Source organism: Pantherophis guttatus, chromosome 15 (assembly GCF_059756535.1).
Source record: "Pantherophis guttatus breed Tessera chromosome 15, ASM5975653v1, whole genome shotgun sequence".
Lineage (NCBI taxonomy): Eukaryota > Metazoa > Chordata > Lepidosauria > Squamata > Colubridae > Pantherophis > Pantherophis guttatus.
In genome coordinates this window covers 12654743-12673671 of record NC_142077.1, presented here as the reverse complement: position 1 = coordinate 12673671, position 18929 = coordinate 12654743, and the positions used below count along the sequence as shown (strand labels likewise).

General features: G+C 52.9%; 1 long non-coding RNA gene across 1 annotated transcript; it reads right to left on the bottom strand.

The window, feature by feature from the left end:
• Positions 1–15090: 15090 nt before the first annotated feature.
• Positions 15091–18706, bottom strand: LOC148111918 (uncharacterized). The gene is made up of 3 exons (XR_015729982.1): positions 18438–18706; positions 18057–18180; positions 15091–17724 (listed from the first exon to the last, which is right to left on the bottom strand). It is a non-coding gene; the product is annotated as an uncharacterized LOC148111918 (long non-coding RNA).
• Positions 18707–18929: the final 223 nt, after the last annotated feature.

Genomic DNA, 18929 nt, shown 5'->3' with positions numbered 1-18929 from the left:
CTGATTCTTCTGCGCTGCGTTGAAGGCAGTCAGGTCCGACTCGGCGGTTGCTCCTGGGCGCTTCCCTACCTGGACAGAGCCAGACCTCCTGGGAAGCCATGCCTGGAGCTTGGGGGGGCTGCTCACTCTCCCTGCATGGAGGCTGCCTGAGGTGGCCTAGTGGTCCAAGGAGCAGCCTAGGAACGGAAAGATTCTGGGTTCAAATCCCACCAGCTGGGGGGCTCTGGGCCAATCGCTGATCCCAGTCAGCCTTTGCCCCCCTGTGATCAAGACACAACCCTCCCCACTAATGGAGTAGCAAGAGTAATGGGTGAATCCTCTTGGACACCCCAGAGTCAGCGACCAACACAACAACAATGGTGTGGCGGTAGACCGGGGACCATCCAGAGGAGACACCCTGCAGCACCCCAACAAGGTCACCCAGTGTCACCCCAGGGGCAGAGACCAACACAACAACAGCGAGACGGTAGACCGGGGACATGCCACTGAGGGAACCCCTCAACATTCCGGCGAGGGCAGCCAACGCCACCCCGGTGAGGGAGACCTCCACCAACCCAGCACAGCAGACCCACGGCACCCCAACAACAACAAACAACAACCTGACGAGGAAGGCCGAAACCACCCCTGCGAGGAGGGCCTCCACCACCCCTGCGAAGAGAGCCTCCACCACCCCGGCGAGGGAGGCCTGCACCACCCCGGCGAGGGAGGCTAACAGCATCTTTGTACCCACATGCAGCAACGACTCACCAGGCAACGCCATCCCAGAAGAGAGGGCCTCTGCCACCCGTGCGAGGGAGGCCTGCACCACCCCGGCGAGGTCAGACAAGTGACACCGCGACCTGGCAGTCACCAAGGGAAGTTATTGGCCTCAACCGAGGGACACCCATACCAGAGCCAGCCAAGACAGAGGGACCCGAGACCCCGATCGGATCCCACCACCACCGACCTGGTAAAGATCAAGGGGAATACCAGGGACTTACCGGGTTTCAGCAGTTCCCCACCGGTCAGCGACGACGGTCGGCGACAGGAAGTCGATCACCCAGGCCAGGAGGAAGACCAGCATCGCCAGCAGACAGAGGTCCGAGACCCGGCCGGAGGTGCAGGGGCAGAGCCTGCACACTCGATGGCCGAATCCTGTCTGGTTCCAGGGAGGGAGCCGGTGGACACAGGAGCCCCACCTGTCCAGGATGACAGCGAAGCTCAACTGGGACTGTGCAGGTCATCTAGGACTGTTCGGCGTCCTGCGTACCTGCGCGACTACGTACTAGATGGACTTGATGGACAGACTAAGAACTAGGGGGGGAGGAGTGTTATGTCCTTTTAAGGACATCCGCCGGGGATTGGCCAAATCCACTGGCGGGAAATTCAAATAGCTGTCAGGGGGCGGTGCGACTGCCGGAGCGAATATAAGGAGAGCTCCGGCAGCACAGCGCCAGTCTGTTCTTATTGAATAAAAGGTACTGAATGGACCTGAGCTCGTCGCGTCTTCTTTTCCTGCGCCTGATCTAACACTCTGTTCATGGGGAAGTTGCGGAGGTGATGGGGAAGCTCAGCCCTTCTTCGATCCCCACACTACAGGCGGCAACATCTGGGCCAGGTGAGGCTTCATCAGCATTGCGGGAGAGAAGAGAGATGGCAGCCCTCCCGCCCGTTATTCAGAGACCGGAGCCCTGATCGGATGGGAGTCGGTTGATTGGTGGTGCAGAGTGATGCGTCCTCCACGGGTGGGAGGTTGAAGGGGCGACCGCAGGCAAAGGCTCCTCTCCAAAGAGCGGGGAGGGGGTTGGTGAGCGCGGCGCAAAGACTTCAAAGGCAGCGGAGCTTTTGTGTGGCTGCTGGGCCCTGTTCCGACTTTCCCCGGGTGCAAAGGGGGGGGGACAGGCAAGGGGCGGGCGTCATGGCTCTATGTTTGGGCAAGGCGAGAGGGGGGGGCAGGGAGGCGCCTTACTGTCCATCCATCCATCTGGGTGTGTCTGAAACTAGGTTGAGTCTCCAACTCTCCCCTAAATCAATAAAGGGAAGGTGGCATTTCTCTTTAATCTCCTGTCCAACGGCTTCATCCAGGCCATCCTGGAGAATGATTTTGTAACCACAAACAGCTGAAGAAGAATCAGCCTGACCTGCTCAAAACTTCAGTGATCAAAGTAATCCGAAGGCTCTTCAGAAGGGGCCGCATGCAGCTGTCTGGGCTTCTGGGCATGGGTTGATTTCCCTCCCTCCTTCCCCCCTCTTCCCCCCTCCCTCCCGTCTTTTCCTCCCTCCTCACCTGCCACCAGGTGTCCGCAGCGTATTTCTCACGTTCCCTTACGCAGCTCTTACGCAGCAGAGCAAACCCCACCCAGCCAGGCTGCCTCAACAACCAACCCAAACTACCCAGGAGCTGTCAATCATCCCCGGCCAGACCGAGGTCCCTGCCGCAGTTGGAGAGGAAGGGACCCAGCAGGACAGCCAGCCTGAGCCGTTTGGCAGAGGAAGGGAGGGTCTCCTGGGACTGAAGGGCCCTCGTGAAGGGGCCTCTGCAAATCCCCAGATTTGCGGGGAGGAGGTCTTGGGGGAGGAACCGGGTCCGCCTCAACTCGAACAAAAGGCAGATTTCCCCCCCCCCAAAAAAATCTGGGCAGCTGCCCTCTTTTCTCTCCTCCCCCAAGGCAGAGGAAGCCTCTCCTTCTCCAGATGTTGCTGTCTACAGTTGTGGGAGTGAAGAAGAGCCAAGTTGTCCCAATCACCCCTCCCCCCATCTGCAGCTTCCCAATAAAGATCAGTGGGGGGGTGAGGCCTCAGGCCTCAGCCCAGCCCCCGTTGACAAAGGCAGAGGGGGAAGGGGGGAAAGGGGGGGTCTGGCCTTGAGCACAGCTCCCCTCGCCCCTCCCTCCATTCGCTTCTCAGCCAGCAGCTGCCGGGCAGAAGGAGCGCAGCAAGGGGTGGGTGGGTTGGACGGGCTTCCTCCTAAACCGGCTGCAGGATGGAGGTGGGGGGCAAGGGCAGCCTGCACCTCTTCCCTCCCCCACCCCAAAACCCCTCGGCCTCAGTGGGCAGAGCAGAGTGAGAAAGAGGGTGGGGGGTCTGGAGGCTGAACCAGGGGGTAACGGATGAAGGGACGGGGAATGTCCGGTCTAAGGAAGGGAAGGGCTGCAGGGGATGGGACAGCATCGCCCAATGCTTGGGTGGCTCTCAGGGAGAAGAGGGGCTCCATTCATCCTCCGGAGCCCCTGAAGGCAGGAAGAGAAGCAACGGGTGGAAGCCCAGCGAAGAGAAATGCAACCTAGAAGTCAGGAGAGATTTCCTGGGAGTGAGAACTAAGAATCAGGGGAAGAGTTTGCACCCCAGAAGTTGTGGCTGCTCCATTGAGGGAGGTTTTCAAGAAGAGATTGGACAAGCCTTTCTCTGGAATTATGGTGGGACAGGTAACAAATAAAATAAAATAATAAATAAACACGGGTCCAGCTAGATAATCACTGAAGGGCCCTCTTTGTTCTTAATATTGTAAGAGAGAAATTGCTTGAATTATATTCAGAACACAAGCAGGGACATTCCTTTGCCAGGATGCTTACTTCAAGGCCTCTCAGTTGTCACAGATAAGAACAGTCTACGTGATTTACACCTTGAAGGTCAAAGTAACAGAGATGTCCACTTTGTTGTTTCAACAAAAGATAATTTGAAAAATATGCTTCAGTAACTTTTTAGAAGAATTATTATAACTGTTCTGCAAACTCAGTAATTAGGAAATGTCAATTAAAAATGATAAATGTATAGGACCATATGAATTGCTGACTCCACAGAATCCTTTGTTTAAAACTGTATAAAAGTTCTGAGTAGGTAATCACATGGCGTTCAAGCCTCCCCTTGAAAGGTTTGATCCTTTATTGCAATAAATAATTAAACTGATTCTGTCTGCCCTAATTGGGATGTTTCTTAATTTCTCATCTCCACAACAGAATCCTTTAGCATCTCCGGCTTGAACAGGGGGTTGGTCTTGAGGACCTCCAAGGTCCTGTTCTGTTCTGTTCTTCTCTGTTCTGTTCTGTTCTGTTCTGTTGTACTCCATTCTGAATAAGGAGTATTAATTCAAGTGAATTAAACAAAAATGTAAACACCCAGCCTAAAAAAGCAAGAGATTGGGGTTCCATCCTATGCAAGATGATCCCCAATCTCCCCTAAACTGCCAGGATCTGCTTAAGGATGACAACCAAGAGACCCGAAGAGGGCGGCCAATTTCCAGAGGACCCAGCGCCAAACTCCATCCAGAGGCTCCCAGGTCAAAGGCAACTTCGGGGCTTCCATCCCAGTCTGGACTCAGGACCTCCTGCCTGTTTCCAGGGCACCTCAACTGGGGCAGCCCAGCCTGGCTGCATGGAGACCCTGGTTATTGCCTGGGAAACTATGAAGAGGAGCTGATGCTTATTTCAACGATCTTGGGGTTCTCTCTTCTCCCTCCCCGCAATTTCAAGTAGAAGTGAGAGACAAGCAGGTCAGCTCAGAAGGAACTCTAAACTTCTGGAATCTCCTGAGTGTGCAGAAGAGATCAAAATCTCTCATTCAACCCCCTGAACTAAGGATGGTCTTGCGCAGTTGTTACTTCAGGGGCCAATCTGGGTTCTGGGGGGAGGAAATTCCAAAGGGCCACAGAGGGTGTTGGGGTCTATTGGAGGGAATGGGGAGCTCTGCAGGGGCCACAGATGCCCCCCCTTAAAGAATGCCCCCTCCCTCACCCCTGGACCTCTTTCCATCTGTTGGGCACTTTCAGGGAAGGAGATTTTCCAGCTCTGGACCAAAAAAAATTTGAAATCTGATCTTCCCTCCAATTCTTCTACCGGACAGCATCTCTCCTTCCCAGCTGCCCCAAACCTCCCACCTCAAAATCTCAAAATCTCAAAGGGAAATTGAGGGAAGCCAGTTGGTTCTATAAAGAAAAGAAATGGGCTAGAACTAGAGGACCCAGGATAGAGAAGAGAGGGAGGGGAGATGGTGGGTTGTGATGGAGCTGAGTGATCCACTTGTTCCCTTTGACAGAGAGATCCAAAGATTATCTCCAGTGCCTGCAAGAAACTCCTGCAGTCTTCCCAGTTCAAAGACATAAAGGCAGTTAAGCCTCCCTTCCCTGTATTTTCTCTTCCCTCCTTCCTCCTCTCTCTCTCTTTCTCCCTCCCTCCCTCCCTCCCTCTCTTCCCCCCTCCCCAAGTCATTCAGCTCCTCTTTCCAAGGTCTTTCACTCCCAGTTTTTCCTTTTCCCTCCACAGACTTTTCCTGGGACTCTCTGGATGTCTCTTCCAGCTTCTGACTCTCCATCTTGAAAGACCCACAGTTCCTGGGGGGTCTCTGAGGGGACACCCCCCCATCTCTCCACAGCTGGATGCAAGATTGTGACTTCACACAAAAGGTCCTGAAACCTCTCCTGGGCTGATTGTGGACGGGGCTACATGGGGTCATCCATCAGGGCTCCCTCTGAGGGTCTGCCCAGCGTTTGAGGGGAAGCAACACAGCAGGAGCCCCCCCCCCCAACCTCATTGAAGGAGCTGAGGGAGATCCTGGGAAGGAAGCAGATCTGAAAAGGGGATCCAGCAGGTCACTGGTCACCTACTAGACATTTAAAATTAAATTCAACAACCACAGAGGTCCCAGTCCATCTTTCCTTGCCCACAATGACTTCTCCTCCACCTTTGGCCCTTTGCCTTTTTCAGCAGGAAGCCTCACTTCTGGAGAAAGCCCTGAGATGCCCTCACCCAGCCTGTGTTTCCTAAAAATGCTCCGGTAGCCCCAGAAGCCTTCGTGGAAAGAAGCTTTGGCAGAGACTGGCCCTCTGCTTTTAAGCACCCCAAGTCTGGGTTACATTTTGACTTTCCCTCTTTGCAACCACATCAGGTGGCAGAGACCTTGGGGGACGCCTGTCAAACTCTGGTTGCCCATCCCCATCTGAAAGGCAGAGGAATTGGAGGATGGAAGCAGGTAACACTAAGGGGACCTCAGCTGCTCCTTGACCTCTTCTGACCAAACTTTGGGGGGAAAGCTGGGAATAGCTACACATTTTATTCTTTGGATTTTAATTGACCGATTGCATTTTCCATTATTGTCACTATTCCTCGATTCCTTTAAATTATAATTTGCCCTCCCTGTTCAACAATTGTCCTAAAGGATCATTGAGATTATAAGAACTGTAAGACAAACACATGTATAATATTATGTCCTGTTCTGGAATATACGGTAGGTTCTCTCGAAACCTAAATTCTGATTTTCCAAACAAAATATTAATTCTATTACTTTGTCTTCTGGCTGACAACTGTCACTATTTGGTGAAGGCCTGCAATTTCCTTCAGAAAATGGGACTCCATGAAAAGTCTCTGAAAAGAGAAAACAATTCTTCATGGGCCACAATAAACGGGATTAATGTCTTTAATCAATGCCAGTCAGTTTGTCTTGTTAAAACAGGGCATTTTCTCAGTGTTGCAGGGAGAACAATCTGGACTTCCTCCAATCACTCCTGTGAAACCTCTCTTTACCGATCCCAGGTGGTCGTACTTGTGGGTCAGCCAGGAGTTCTGCCCCTTGTGCATTGCAGGAAATGGGCGAAAGGGCCCCAATGTTAAGCTTGTCCTGGAAAGAGGAGCCCAGGGGGTCTCCGGGGTCCCCTCCTCCCACCAAGGACTCTTCCTGCCTGCTGCATTGGAGGATGGAGGCAGAAAGCAGGTCAGGCTGGGAGAAATCCTCTCAATTCTGGAAACCTGCAGAGACCCGGCTGACTCCTTGCACACGGACTGGGCCGCCCCAAACCCCACGTCCTCAGGAAGGTCTGGTAGACAGGAGAGAGGTGGGGTCCTCCCCCTCCCCCTCTGTTGAGAGGGGGCTGTTCTGTTTTAACATACATGGCCTCTTTGACCCTCTTTCCAACCAGGGGTCTCCTCTGTCCAGAGGGTGGACTTTGCTCTCTCCGAAGACAGCAACATGGTCCTTTCCCCAATTCCAAGGAGGTTCCCCCCCCCCATTTGCCCTCTGATTCAGGGGACCCTGAGGGTGCAGATAAACCCCCAGGTGGCCTCAAGGCCTCTCAGAGAGCCCACGGCTGACCTTCACAATGCTAACCACCAAACGGCTGCAAGGAGGAGAGATCCTTCCATTCCCCACCATTCAGTCAGAACCGAAGAAGCTTCTTGGATGAGAAGCGAAACGTATTCAAGGGGGAAAAAAAACAAAAAATTCCAGCTGTCTTTTGAAAAGCACCTTTGGGATGTCGCTGAAGATGCCCCAAAGAGGGATGGTGCTTTGCGGATTCTCTGCCCCTCAGCCCCAAATGTGAAGGAACCCCCCCCCCTTTCTGTGGGTCAGGAAGACATTTTGCCAGTTTTCCAAGGGAAATTTGCATATTCCAGCTGTGGAACAAGAAGCGCTCTTAAAAGAAAAGGCTCCTTTTGATTATTTTTTATTCAGATTATCATGGCATAAAATAGAAAATAAAGGTAGTAAAGAAAGGGGAAAGGGAAAGGCAGATAGAAGAAGGACAGAATGAGAAAGGAAAGGAAAGGAAAGGAAAGGAAAGGAAAGGAAAGGAAAGGAAAGGAAAGGAAGAGAGAAGAAGGACAGAATGGGAAAGGAAAGGAAAGGAAAGGAAAGGAAAGGAAAGGAAGAGAGAAGAAGGACAGAATGGGAAAGGAAAGGAAAGGAGGGGAGGGGAAGGGCTCAGAAACCAACGGCTGAAGGTCCGGGGACCCCTTTGGCTCAGGCAGGGGGATTCCGGGCCAAGCGAAGGAGGCGCAGAAAGGCTGCAGAGCCCAGAATGGGGCTTCAGGCGAGGCGAGGCCGGAGAAACGCCGGAGGGGCAGAGAAAGGCCGGCCTTTGCCCAGGAACCGAGGCTCTGGAGCCCGTGGCCGAAGGGAAGGAGCCAGAAGCTCGACGGGCCCCGCAGCCCCACAGGCGGAATCGGAGGGGCTGCATTGGGGGGACGGAGGATTTTCCTGGAACTTCGGAATAGGGAGCGCCCAGAAAAGCGTAAGGACCAATGAGAATTCTCCCTTATTCGGCGTCATCGGTCTCCGGGCAGAGTCTCCCTTGACTTCACCTGATGGAAGAGACTTCGGCGCAGAGAGAGAAGCGGAGAAAGGGGGAGGGAGGGGTGAAGAAAGGGGGAGGGGTTCAGGTGAAGCCAGAAAGGACTCTGCCCGGAGACCGATGACGCTCAAGCAGGGAGAATTCTCATTGGTGCAGCCGCTGGTTCTGGCCCTTCCCACCTTCAAAGTCCGAGATGGACGCTTCCTCCCCCCAGTTCAGACCCCCGATCCCTCCTCTGGGGCTGGAAGCATCTGGCCAGGACACGCACACACACACACACAGACACATGTACACGTTTCATTTCACCGATGAAGATTTCTGCCTAGGACGTGCCCAGAAAAGCGTAAGGACCAATGGGAATTCTCCGTTCTGCGGCGTCATCGGTCTCCGGGCAGAGTCTCCCTTGACTTCACCTGATGGAGGGGAGACTTCGGCGCGGAGAGAGAAGCGGAGGAAGGGGGAGGGGGATATTTTCAGTCTTGGGGGCCGCAGCTCAAGGGGGGCTCATGCCAGCCCTGGAGGGGAGGGTGGGCTTCCTTTTGCCCTCCCTCCCCCGATCCGGCGTGGAGTGGGGCCGCAGGGGATGGCTGAAGGGGAGGCGCAGCCCCACAGCCAGCGAGGCCTTGGGGGTCTCTGAGAGGGCTGCCTGGGGAGTCCTTGGGCGCCTTCACACACACACACACTTTATGATTGGAAGTGCCCCTCCCCCAACCCCTGGGGGTCCCTCCCTGCCCCTCCCGGAAGCTCCTGCCTTTCGCTCCCTTCCTGGCAAAGGGGCTGCCGGAGGGTCTGTGGGGGTTTCGGACCCACCGCAAATAAGAGCTCGGTTTTGGGTTCAAGAACCGCTGTTGGGGATGTCAATGGGGGGGGGGATAAGAAGGGGGGAAGCGGGAATCCCTGGCTGAGACGCCTGAAGGGAGCAAAGAAAGTGGAGGGTCCCGCTGCTTCCCCCCCCCAAAATACCGAACAGATCCCCCCCCCACATACACACACACACATTTCTCCGCTTCTCTCTCTGCTATGAACTCCCTCCTCCTTCAGGTGAAGCCACAAAAGACTCTGCCCGGAGACCGATGACGCTCAAGCAGGGAGAATTCCCATTGGTGCTCCCTCTGATTCTTGTCCTTCCCACCTCCAAAGTCCGAAATCAAAGCTTCCTCCCCCAATTTAGAACCCCCAATTCCTCCTCTGGGGCTGGAAGCAGCTGGACACACACACACACACACACACACACACACACACACACACACACACACACACACACACACACACACGTTTCATTTCACAGATGAAGATTTCTGCCTAGGACGTGCCCAGAAAAGCGTAAGAACCAATGAGATTTCTCCCTTCTGCGGCGTCATCGGTCTCCGGGCAGAGTCTCCCTTGACTTCACCTGATGGAGGGGAGAGTTGGGCGCAGAGAGAGAAGCGGAGGAAGGGGGAGGGGGATATTTTCAGTCTTGGGGGCCGCAGCTCAAGGGGGGTTCATGCCAGCCCTGGAGGGGAGGGTGGGCTTCCTTTTGCCCTCCCTCCCCCGATCCGGCGTGGAGTGGGGCCGCAGTGGATGACTGAAGGGGAGGCGCAGCCCCACAGCCAGCGAGGCCTTGGGGGTCTCTGAGAGGGCTGCCTGGGGAGTCCTTGGGCGCCTTCACACACACACACACACTTTATGATTGGAAGTGCCCCTCCCCCAACCCCCGGGGGTCCCTCCCTGCCCCTCCCGGAAGCTCCTGCCTTTCGCTCCCTTCCTGGCAAAGGGGCTGCCGGAGGGTCACACACACACACACACACACACACGTTTCATTTCACAGATGAGGGTTTCTGCCCTGGGAAGAGGCTGGGGTGAGGGTGGGGCTGGATGAGAAGAGGGGAGCCGCCCCCCATAGCCAGGGAAGACTTGGGGGTCCTTTTCTTGGGTTGTTGTATATTTTATTCTTCTGCACTGACCCTCCGAGGGATGTTGTGCATGAGAGGGGAGTCCACGTCAGTCTCATCCATCAATGAAGAGAAGGTGGCACTTCTGGGTGGCCTCCTGTCCAGGCGATCCCAATGAAGGAGGAATTTGCATTCCGTCTGGGTTGCTGCCTGGAAAGAGGAGGGGGAGAGGAGAGAAACCCCTTCCCCTTCCTTTCCCTTTGGGGGAGTCTGGAACTGCAAAGGACTGAAGAGGAATCAGCCTGACCTGCTCAAAGCTTCAGAGGTCAAACCAGGGAGAAGGTTTCCCTCTTCAGAAGGGACCCCAAGTCTTCCGGCCATTCCTTGGTCTCTCTCTCTCTGCCCCCCCCACTTTCCCACTCCCTCCGGTCTTTTCCTTACCTGCCGTTTTCCTCCCCCATCACCTGCCACCAGGTGTCCTCAGCATATTTGTGAAGTTCCCTTACACAACTCTTATGCAGCAGAGCAAACCCCACCCACAGTCGACCTCAAAACCAACCCAAAATACCTTGGAACTGTCAATCATCCCCAGCCAGATTGAGGTCCCTGCCACAGTTGAAGAAGAAAGGATCCAGTGGGACGGCCAGTCTGAGAGGTTTGAGGGAGGAAGGGAGGGGGAAGGGGCCTCTGCAGATCCCCAGAGCCGGAAGGTCTGGAGGGGAGAAACTGGGTCCACCTGAACTCGAACAAAAGGAGGATTTCTGCCCCCCCCTTGGGCACCTGCATCTTTTCTCTCCTCCCCCAAAGCCAAGGAAGCCCTTCCTTCTCCAGATGTTGCTGTCTACAGTTGTGGGAGTGAAGAAGGGCCCAGTTGTCTCAATCGTCTCCCCTCACCTGCAACTTATACACCCGACCCTGAGATCCGGGTGGAGGGGGAGGTTCAGGAGCCCCCAGGCCTCATCCCAGATGTCGCCCACAAAGGCAGAAGGGAAAGGGGGGGGTCTGGCCTTGGGCACAGCTCCCCTCGCCCCTCCCTCCATTCGATTCTCAGGGTCTCCAAGGAAGAATCGCCCAAGTCTGGGCTCCATTGTCCAAAGGCTTCGGAATGCAAAGGGCTTTTGAGGGGCCTGGAGTCTCTCTAGAGCTGGGATGGGATTCTTTAGGAGGATGAAAAGCCTTCGGTCAAATTGTCCCTTCCTTGTGTCTCTTTCCTGCCTGATGTGGGCAGCAGGAACTGGCATGGGGGTCAGTGATGGGTGAGCCATTGGCCCTGCGCCCACCTGGCTGGACCCTGAGCTGAGAAGCTGGCAGATCATCAGGGAAGGACCTCCCCATCGCCCACACCCCATGGACCCCTCCCTCCCTCCCTCCCTTCCTTCCTTTGGGGCAGGGCTGGTTAGCTGGCTCTATTTCAAGATGGAGGCTAAGAACTCTTCAGCCACGTCTTCATTCTTGGCCTTTTGCGGAGGGTTGGAGGCTTCTTCTGAGGGGCTTGTCCAGAGCAACAGAGGCAGGAGAAGACACACAAGTGGGAGGCAGCCACTCAGGATGACTCGTTGCAGGGGATTCTTCCTCTTTCCTGGAACTGAGGAGGGAGGCAGGAAGTGGGGGAGGGGAAAGAGCTCCTGGGTGCAATCATGGAGTCCATCTCCAGGAGGGGATCCAGGAGGCGTCTTAATCTGTCCCTGGGATGGTTTTCCTCATCTTGGCAGTTTCAGATAGGTCCAACTACAACTCCCAGAATTCCCAGCAGAGCTTTGATTGCATCATCGTGGATGCTTGTGACCGATGGGCCACCCAGCCCTGGGCCTTCTTGGAATTGTAGTGGATGCACCTGCCGGATGATGGAAGGGAGAAGGGGGCTCCTGGAGGCCATCCACTCGTGTGCCATTTGCGGACTGGATTCAGGCAAAACATGAGGACGTAAACCCAAAGGAACCAAATTGTGGGCTTCCTATGCTGTTTAATCCAGTGTTTGTCAACTCTGGCAACTGAAATTTATTAATTATTAGTTTTAAATTTCTTGAATTAAGCTGGAGTAGAAAGAAGAAAAAAAGATAAGTATAGAAAAAAGACCATTGCACCACAAGACACAAACACACACACACACAGAGTTCACAAGACCTTCATCTATGCAAGGTATAAAGGTTTTTGCAAGAGTTTCAGGAAAGGAGACCCATAGTTATAGCAGCCAAAGCCCACTTGACATCTTGAAGTAACTCTTCAGAAGCTGCAAATAAGAGCAGGATTTCCTTGAGGAATCAGGCCCACAAATTTCTCCTTCCAAGGTTGGAGATCAAAAGGCAGAGAGGCCATTTCTGTGCTCTCTCCATCAAGATCCAGAGAACTGAGATGCCCTTCAAGAGGAGAGGGGCCTGGGCAGTTCCTGGGAGCTACCGGTCCAGGTGAAAGTCCAAGGATCTGCTCACTAATGTTGAGCTCCGCTGTTATTTTAGGTCTCCCGGAGCTGCAGCAGCAGACACAACATCAAAGGTTCGGTCTCCGGTCTACAAACGGAGCAGCACCAGTGTTGGCAAACACATCTGGGTCTTTCTCGGAGGAAGGTGGACTTGTTGCCAAGCATGAATCAGGACCAGGCATTCATTCACATCTGGAGGCCATCAGATTTGGGCAGGCTGTTCCAATTCATTATCAACCACTAACAGAGACTTAACAGCAATGAATGAACAGGCCCCTGTCCAGCAATTAAAGGTCGGTTCTGTCCTATTTTTTTAGATGTGATCACTGCAACCTCAAAGTGATGGTGCATTTTTTTAAGTCAGAAGAATTGTTCCTTAATCTGAGGAAAGTATTCACTACATGGGGAACAGTCAACTCTATCATATGCCTTTTTAGTCCCCTTCTTGGTAAATTGAATTGCATCAAATCAAATCAAGTTTATTACAATCAAAGACCAGAGATCAGAACAAATAAAAAGATTCAAGGAATATCCAGTTAAAAGTCCTAGAATGAAATAATAAACAACAGATAAACTCTATATTAAAATCACAATTTGGCATTCAATGTCAGTTACACATGGCCTAAGGATATTACAATATCACTCCTTAAACTGTGAGGCCCACAGTCATTAAATGCAAAGGAGGAGTAATGCAAAAGGATTTGCTACCTTAGTTGTGGGAAATAGCTATGGTGGATTATTCCGTGTTTCCCATGAATCTCCAGCACTGCTGCAGAGAATCTAACCACCTTTGCTGTAACCACAGTCTGTTCCTCCTTAAGCAGCCACTGGAGCTAAGCAGCGTCGGAATGGCCAGGATGCCTATTGGTTATTGGTTTAAAATATCTCCATAGAAAGAGCATCACGTCCAACTGTCTGTCCAGGAGAGGAGGGAGGATTGGGGGAGGGAGGGAGGGAGGGAGGGAGGTGGGGTGGGGGACTTGCTACCTCGTGTGCCAGGTGAGTCTGGCCAGAGCCGGATCTGGGAGCCAGAACTGAGCAGCCGAATAGGCTGAGCAGTCGGGGGCCGAACAGCCCGCAGGAGAGGAGGAGAGAGGAGAGCAGCCGGAAGCTGGAGGGGAGCCCAGGGGTCTCCAGGAGAGGCCGAGGGGGAGCAGAGACCCCCAGAGGCCACAAGGCTGAGGGGGCAGGGGGGCAGAACGGGAGGACAGGGCTGGGTGGAGGGTCTTGGAGGCAGGCAGAAGCTCCTGCTGCTCCAGAGCCTCTCAGGGGAAAGCAAGAGGAGGAGGAGGCCATGCCTAACATCTACCTGCCCTTTTGCTCCCCCACATCCTCATGCAGACACCCCATACCACCCCATAGATGGCCTCTCCCACCAGTCAGACAAGCACATCCACACCACACCAGACCCAACTCTCAGCCCATAAAGAAACTGGCAAACGTCCCATTCAGCCCCTCTGGCTCTGAGCCTCTGGGGAGCCCCCCAAACATACTTCATCAAGCCCAGGGAACTCAACCAACAGGAACAGTCCAAGAGGGTTGGAAGGGACCTTGGAAGTCTTCTGGTCCAAGCAATGCTCCAGCAGGCTGAGAGTTGAGTCTTTAAGAGAGCTGACTTCAACAAGCTAAGAGAGATCCAACAAAATGAAATTCAAAGTAGAGAAAAGTAAAAGTCTTACACTTGGGTAAGAAAAACCGAAAGTAGACATATAGACTGGGTGAAACCAGGCTTAAGAGCAGTAACTTTGAGAGGGATCTTGGAGTCTTAGTGGACAACCAGTTAAATATGAGCCAGCAGCAAAAAAAAAAAAAAAAAAAAAAAAGCCAATGCAATCCTAAATTGCATTAACAGAGGGATACGATCAAGATCAAGAGAGGGACTAATACCACCCTATAAAGCCTTAGTAAGACCACACCTAGAATCCTGCATCCAGTTTTGGTCCCCACACTATAAAAAAGATGTTGAGACTCTAGAAAAAGTGCAGAGAAGAGCAACCAAGAGGATTAGGGGACTGGAGGCTAAAACATACAATGAACGGTTGCAGGAACTGGGCATGGCTGGTCTAGTGAAGAGAAGGACCAGGGGAGACATGATAGTCTTCCAATATTTGAGGGGCTGCCACAGAGAGGAGGGGGTCACCCAAAGGCCGGACAAGGAACAATGGATGGAAACTGAACAAGGAGAGATTCAACCTGGAAATAAGGAGAAATTTTCTGACAGTGAGAGCAATCAATCCACGGAACAGAAGTTGCCTTCAGAAGTTAGTTAGTTAGTTAGTTAGTTAGTTAGTTTGTTTGTTTGTTTGTTTGTTTATTTATTTATTTATTTATTTATTTATTTATTTATTTATTTATTTATTATTCAAATTTCTATACCGCCCTTCTCCTTTCGGACTCAGGGCGGTGAACAGCCAAAATAAAACATTTATACATAAAGTATGATTAAAAATAGATTTAAAATAATTTAAAATAAATAAAAAGAAGTTGTGGGAGCGTCATTACTGGAAGCTTTCAAGAAGAGACTGGACTGCCACCTGCCAGAAACGGTGCAGGGTCTCCAGCTTGGGGGGAAGGGGGTTGGACCAGATGGCCTCCAAGGTCCCTTCGAACTCTGTTTATCTGTCTCTAGGTTCTAGAGAGACCGGGAAGGATTCCACGTGTGAATGACCTAAACGGTGAATGCAGAAATGCTTAATTCCTTCTTTGAATCTTTTTAGGCAAAAAGAGAAAAAGAACAAAATATGAAAAGAACACTGTGAGAGATAAAATCCCTATACAATTCCATATAGGCACAAAATTCCTAAGGTGGCTGACCAACCGGACCCAGTGAGTGGTCCTTCATGGAGCTACATCTACATGGGGGGAAGCATTCGGTGGGGTCCCTCAAGGTTGTGCCTTGGGCCCAGGACTCTTCCACCTCTTCCTCAATGACCTATGTGAGGGGACAGAAAGGAAAGTCATCAGGTTTGCAGATGGCACCGAGCTTGTGGGAATTATTAGAACATCAGCTCAATTATCCAGAAGGATCTTGACAGACGTGAACGTTGGACCCCACCTAGCAAGATGCATTCACTGGTGAGAAAAGCCAGGATCTGCAGGATCCTTAGAAGGAATCCCCAATGCCTAGCTACAGAACAGGCGGCACCTGGCTCAGCAGTGGTCCCTGTGGAAGGATCTCGTGACAAAGCACTTAAGGATCTGCCAGAACTCTGCTGCAGCTGACAAAAGAGGCCAAGGCAGCCTTAGGCAGCAATAAAAGAGGGGTAGATCCAAGATGGAGAGAAGTTCTGGTACCGCTTTATGTCTCACTGGTCAGACCACCCTCGGAATACTTTGTCCAATTCTGGTCACCCCAGAAAAGAAAAAGTTGTGGAGATTCTGGACAGTGTGAAGAGAAGAGGAACAAAAATGATTTAAGGTCTGGAGTCTAAATCACTTGATGAACGGTTGAGGGAGTTTGCTATGTCTGGCTGAGACAAGGTGGGAAGGATTGGGCAGCCATGATAGAATTTTCCAGCACTTTCAGGGGCTCTGACAGAGAAGAGGGGAGGGGCTCCATCTCCAGAGCACTGGAGGGAAGGAGAAGAGGAAACAGGTGGGAGTTTGTTAAAGAGAGACCCAATCTAGAAGTCAGGAGAAATTTTTCATACAGTAGGAAGAATCAAGGAATGGAATAGGTTGCCTCCCAAAGGAGTGATGGCTCCATCTCTGGAAGTTTCCAAAGTGGACAAGAGAACCGGATAGTATAAAGTTCCTGCCTTGAGCAGAGGGTTGGACTAGAAGACCTCCAAAGTCCCTTCCAGCCCTATCAATCTCTCTCCCATGTTCTACCATCCCTAAGATGACTCCACCACCCACTGGCCACTGACCAGCTCTAGTTGGCCCTGGTGGCCCCCGGCTTCCCCCTCTTGTTGCTCCTCTCTTGCAGCCTCTGGAGCAGCAGGAGTTTCTGCCTGCCCCCGAGACCCTCAACCCAGCCCTGTCTTCCAGCTCTGCCACCAGCTCCATCAGCCTTGCAGCCTCCGGGGGTCTCTGCTGCCTCTGGGCATCTCCTGCAGACCCCTCAGCTCCCAGTTCGGCTTCTAGCTGTTCTCCTCTCTCCTCCTCTCCTGCGGCTGCCCTGCTCCCAGCTGCTCGGCTCGTTCGGATGCTCAGTTCTGGCTCCCAGATCCGGCTCTGGCCAGACTCTCTGCTCTCCCCACAGCAGAGCCCTCACCCTCATCACTGCTGCCCCTCGGCCTCAGCTGGCACTCCGAAGGTTGGATCTGAGCCTGGGGACTCACCTTTACCAACCTCACCTCACCACTTCCACGGCCATCACCTCCACCCTCCTTCTTGGCTCGGAGCCCTGGGATTCCTCCGTGCTCTCAGGCCCTGATGCTGGGTGGCTGGGAGACTTTCAGGTGGGCTGAGAGTCCTGCAGTGACTGTTAAGGTGGGGTTAAGGGAGGGGCTTCACCTGGTAAGGGTGGGGCTCCCATGACTCCCCTGGCACACTGGGTGGCAAGTCAAGGGAAGGGAGGGGAAGAGTCTCTTTTCTTTCTCAAATGGGTAAAAGGCCCCCATTCCTCCATTCCAGCTATGGGGAGAGAGTGTCAGCAAAGTTCTGCCATGTGCTGGTCACTCAGGAGTGCCAACATCATTTCTGAAGAAGCCCACTTGGCTGGTGACCTCTCTGTGGAGACCTTCGCTGACTTTCTCCAAATGCCTGTTCTGCAGCTCTGATTCTTGGATGGCCATTCTGACCTGGTTGACTCCTTCTCTGTTGTCCTCCAGAGTTTTCTGCTGGTCTTCCATTGTGGTCTGGTAAACAGAGGTCTGCTGCTGATGCCGATTGTTGAGGTGCTTCTTCTCATTTCCCCTCACATTCTGAAGAGGGGTGACTTTCTGCCTCAGTTGGCTGGAGGGGCTTTTCTCCACAAAGTGGAACCTTGGTCCCTCTCAGCCAGTTCATGGTGAAGACTCTAGAGGTGCTTCTTAAGTTCTTAAGAAGGTTCCAGACCTCTTTGAGGAGTTTCTCAGAGGTTCTAAGGCAGCCTTCTCAAGTCTGAGGAAGGCCACTTGGCTAGTAACCTCAGACATTTCTTCAGTGTGTTTCACCAAAGATTTGTTCTCTACCTCTAACTGGGGGATCATCGTGTTGGCATGGTCCAACCTTCCTTTGTTCTCCAGCAGAGTTTTCTGCAGGTCTTCTGTTGTGGTCTGAAGTTGATCCAATGTCTGCTTGAGACAACTGTGCTGCTCTTCCATCCGTTGTTTGTCTTTCTTGAATTCCTGGATCTGAAAGTCAAAGGAATCTCTCAGCTGGTTAATCTGGAGATGGAGGCCATCACTGCTCTCTGAGAGATTCCCCAAGGATCTTCCCTCAAGGACCTTTTCTTCCCTGGTGCTGACCTGTTTGAAAAATGGAGAGACACAGTCACTTCCTCTCTCAGTTCAGGGGACATTTTGCTAACCGGCCTTAAGTCCACAGATGCCTTCAAGGGGCCCAGTTTGAGAAACACTGAGACAATCCATCACAACTGGTCTCCCTTCAAACTGCCCTGACTTCCCACTTGATTCTGGCTCCAATTCGAGGCATCTCATCTATCAAAACTCTCCAAAGGAGTCAGAATCAGCGATCGATCAATTCGGCCATCTCTGGCACTGCTAGGGGGCTTCTGATCACAGGGAAAGGGGGGGGTGACCATTCGGATTAGGAAAGAGCCCCCCCTCCAAGTACTTACCAGCCCCATCCAAGGCACGAAAGCCTGGAGGGTCACCTTGGGCCAGCCCCTCCCTCTCAGCCGTAGCCTACCTCACAAGGTTGTTGTGAGGGCAAAGATGTCTTCAGTATGTTCATGCCTTGAGCTATTTAGAGAAACAATAAAGGTGGATAAAAATCTGAATAGTAAAAAATGAAAATATATAAATAAATAAATCTCCAGGCCAAGTCTGTTTGGGAAATAACTACATCTGGCCAATGGAATCCCTTTTTAGGTTAATTTCTCCGGTCAGTTTGGGGTCTCAATGCCTCTCCAACTGGGACATCCCGAAGCCAATTTTTTCCCTAGTTCCTATCGCTGCCCCCCAGCCGCCCGGCCCAGCCCCTTTCCCGAGACAAGGACCTTCGACATGGTGGATGAGGAGTTTGGTGACAGGTATGGAGGCTGCAGACACGGCAGGTATCAGCACGTCTGTCGTGTTTGGCTGAACCCCATTTCATTCATTTCCCCCCCCCTTAATTCTGCCTTAAAGGGGAGGGTCTCTCCCTCCTGAGGAGCCCAGGAGAGGGAGGCCCTGCGATGCCCCCAGTGCTGCCATCCAATCCAGCCACTTTCCAGGGATGCTGAGCAGAGCCTCCATGATGTGGTCCAGACTCCCCAAGGATGCTGGCGGTTGCCATGGTGAGCTCCAGCCAATGAGCTCAGGAGGAGCCTCTGACGTCACAAGCCAAGGCTCTGAATAGCCACCAGCCAGCGGCCTTCACCTGGGGGCGTGGCTTATTCATGGATGAGCCAATCCGGAAGGGGCTTGGAGCCCCCAATTCGCTTCAGCCAGAGCGGCTCCTTCTGAAGGGGGAACCGTCGGTCGCCTGGGGAGGTCGGGGAGCCCCGGAT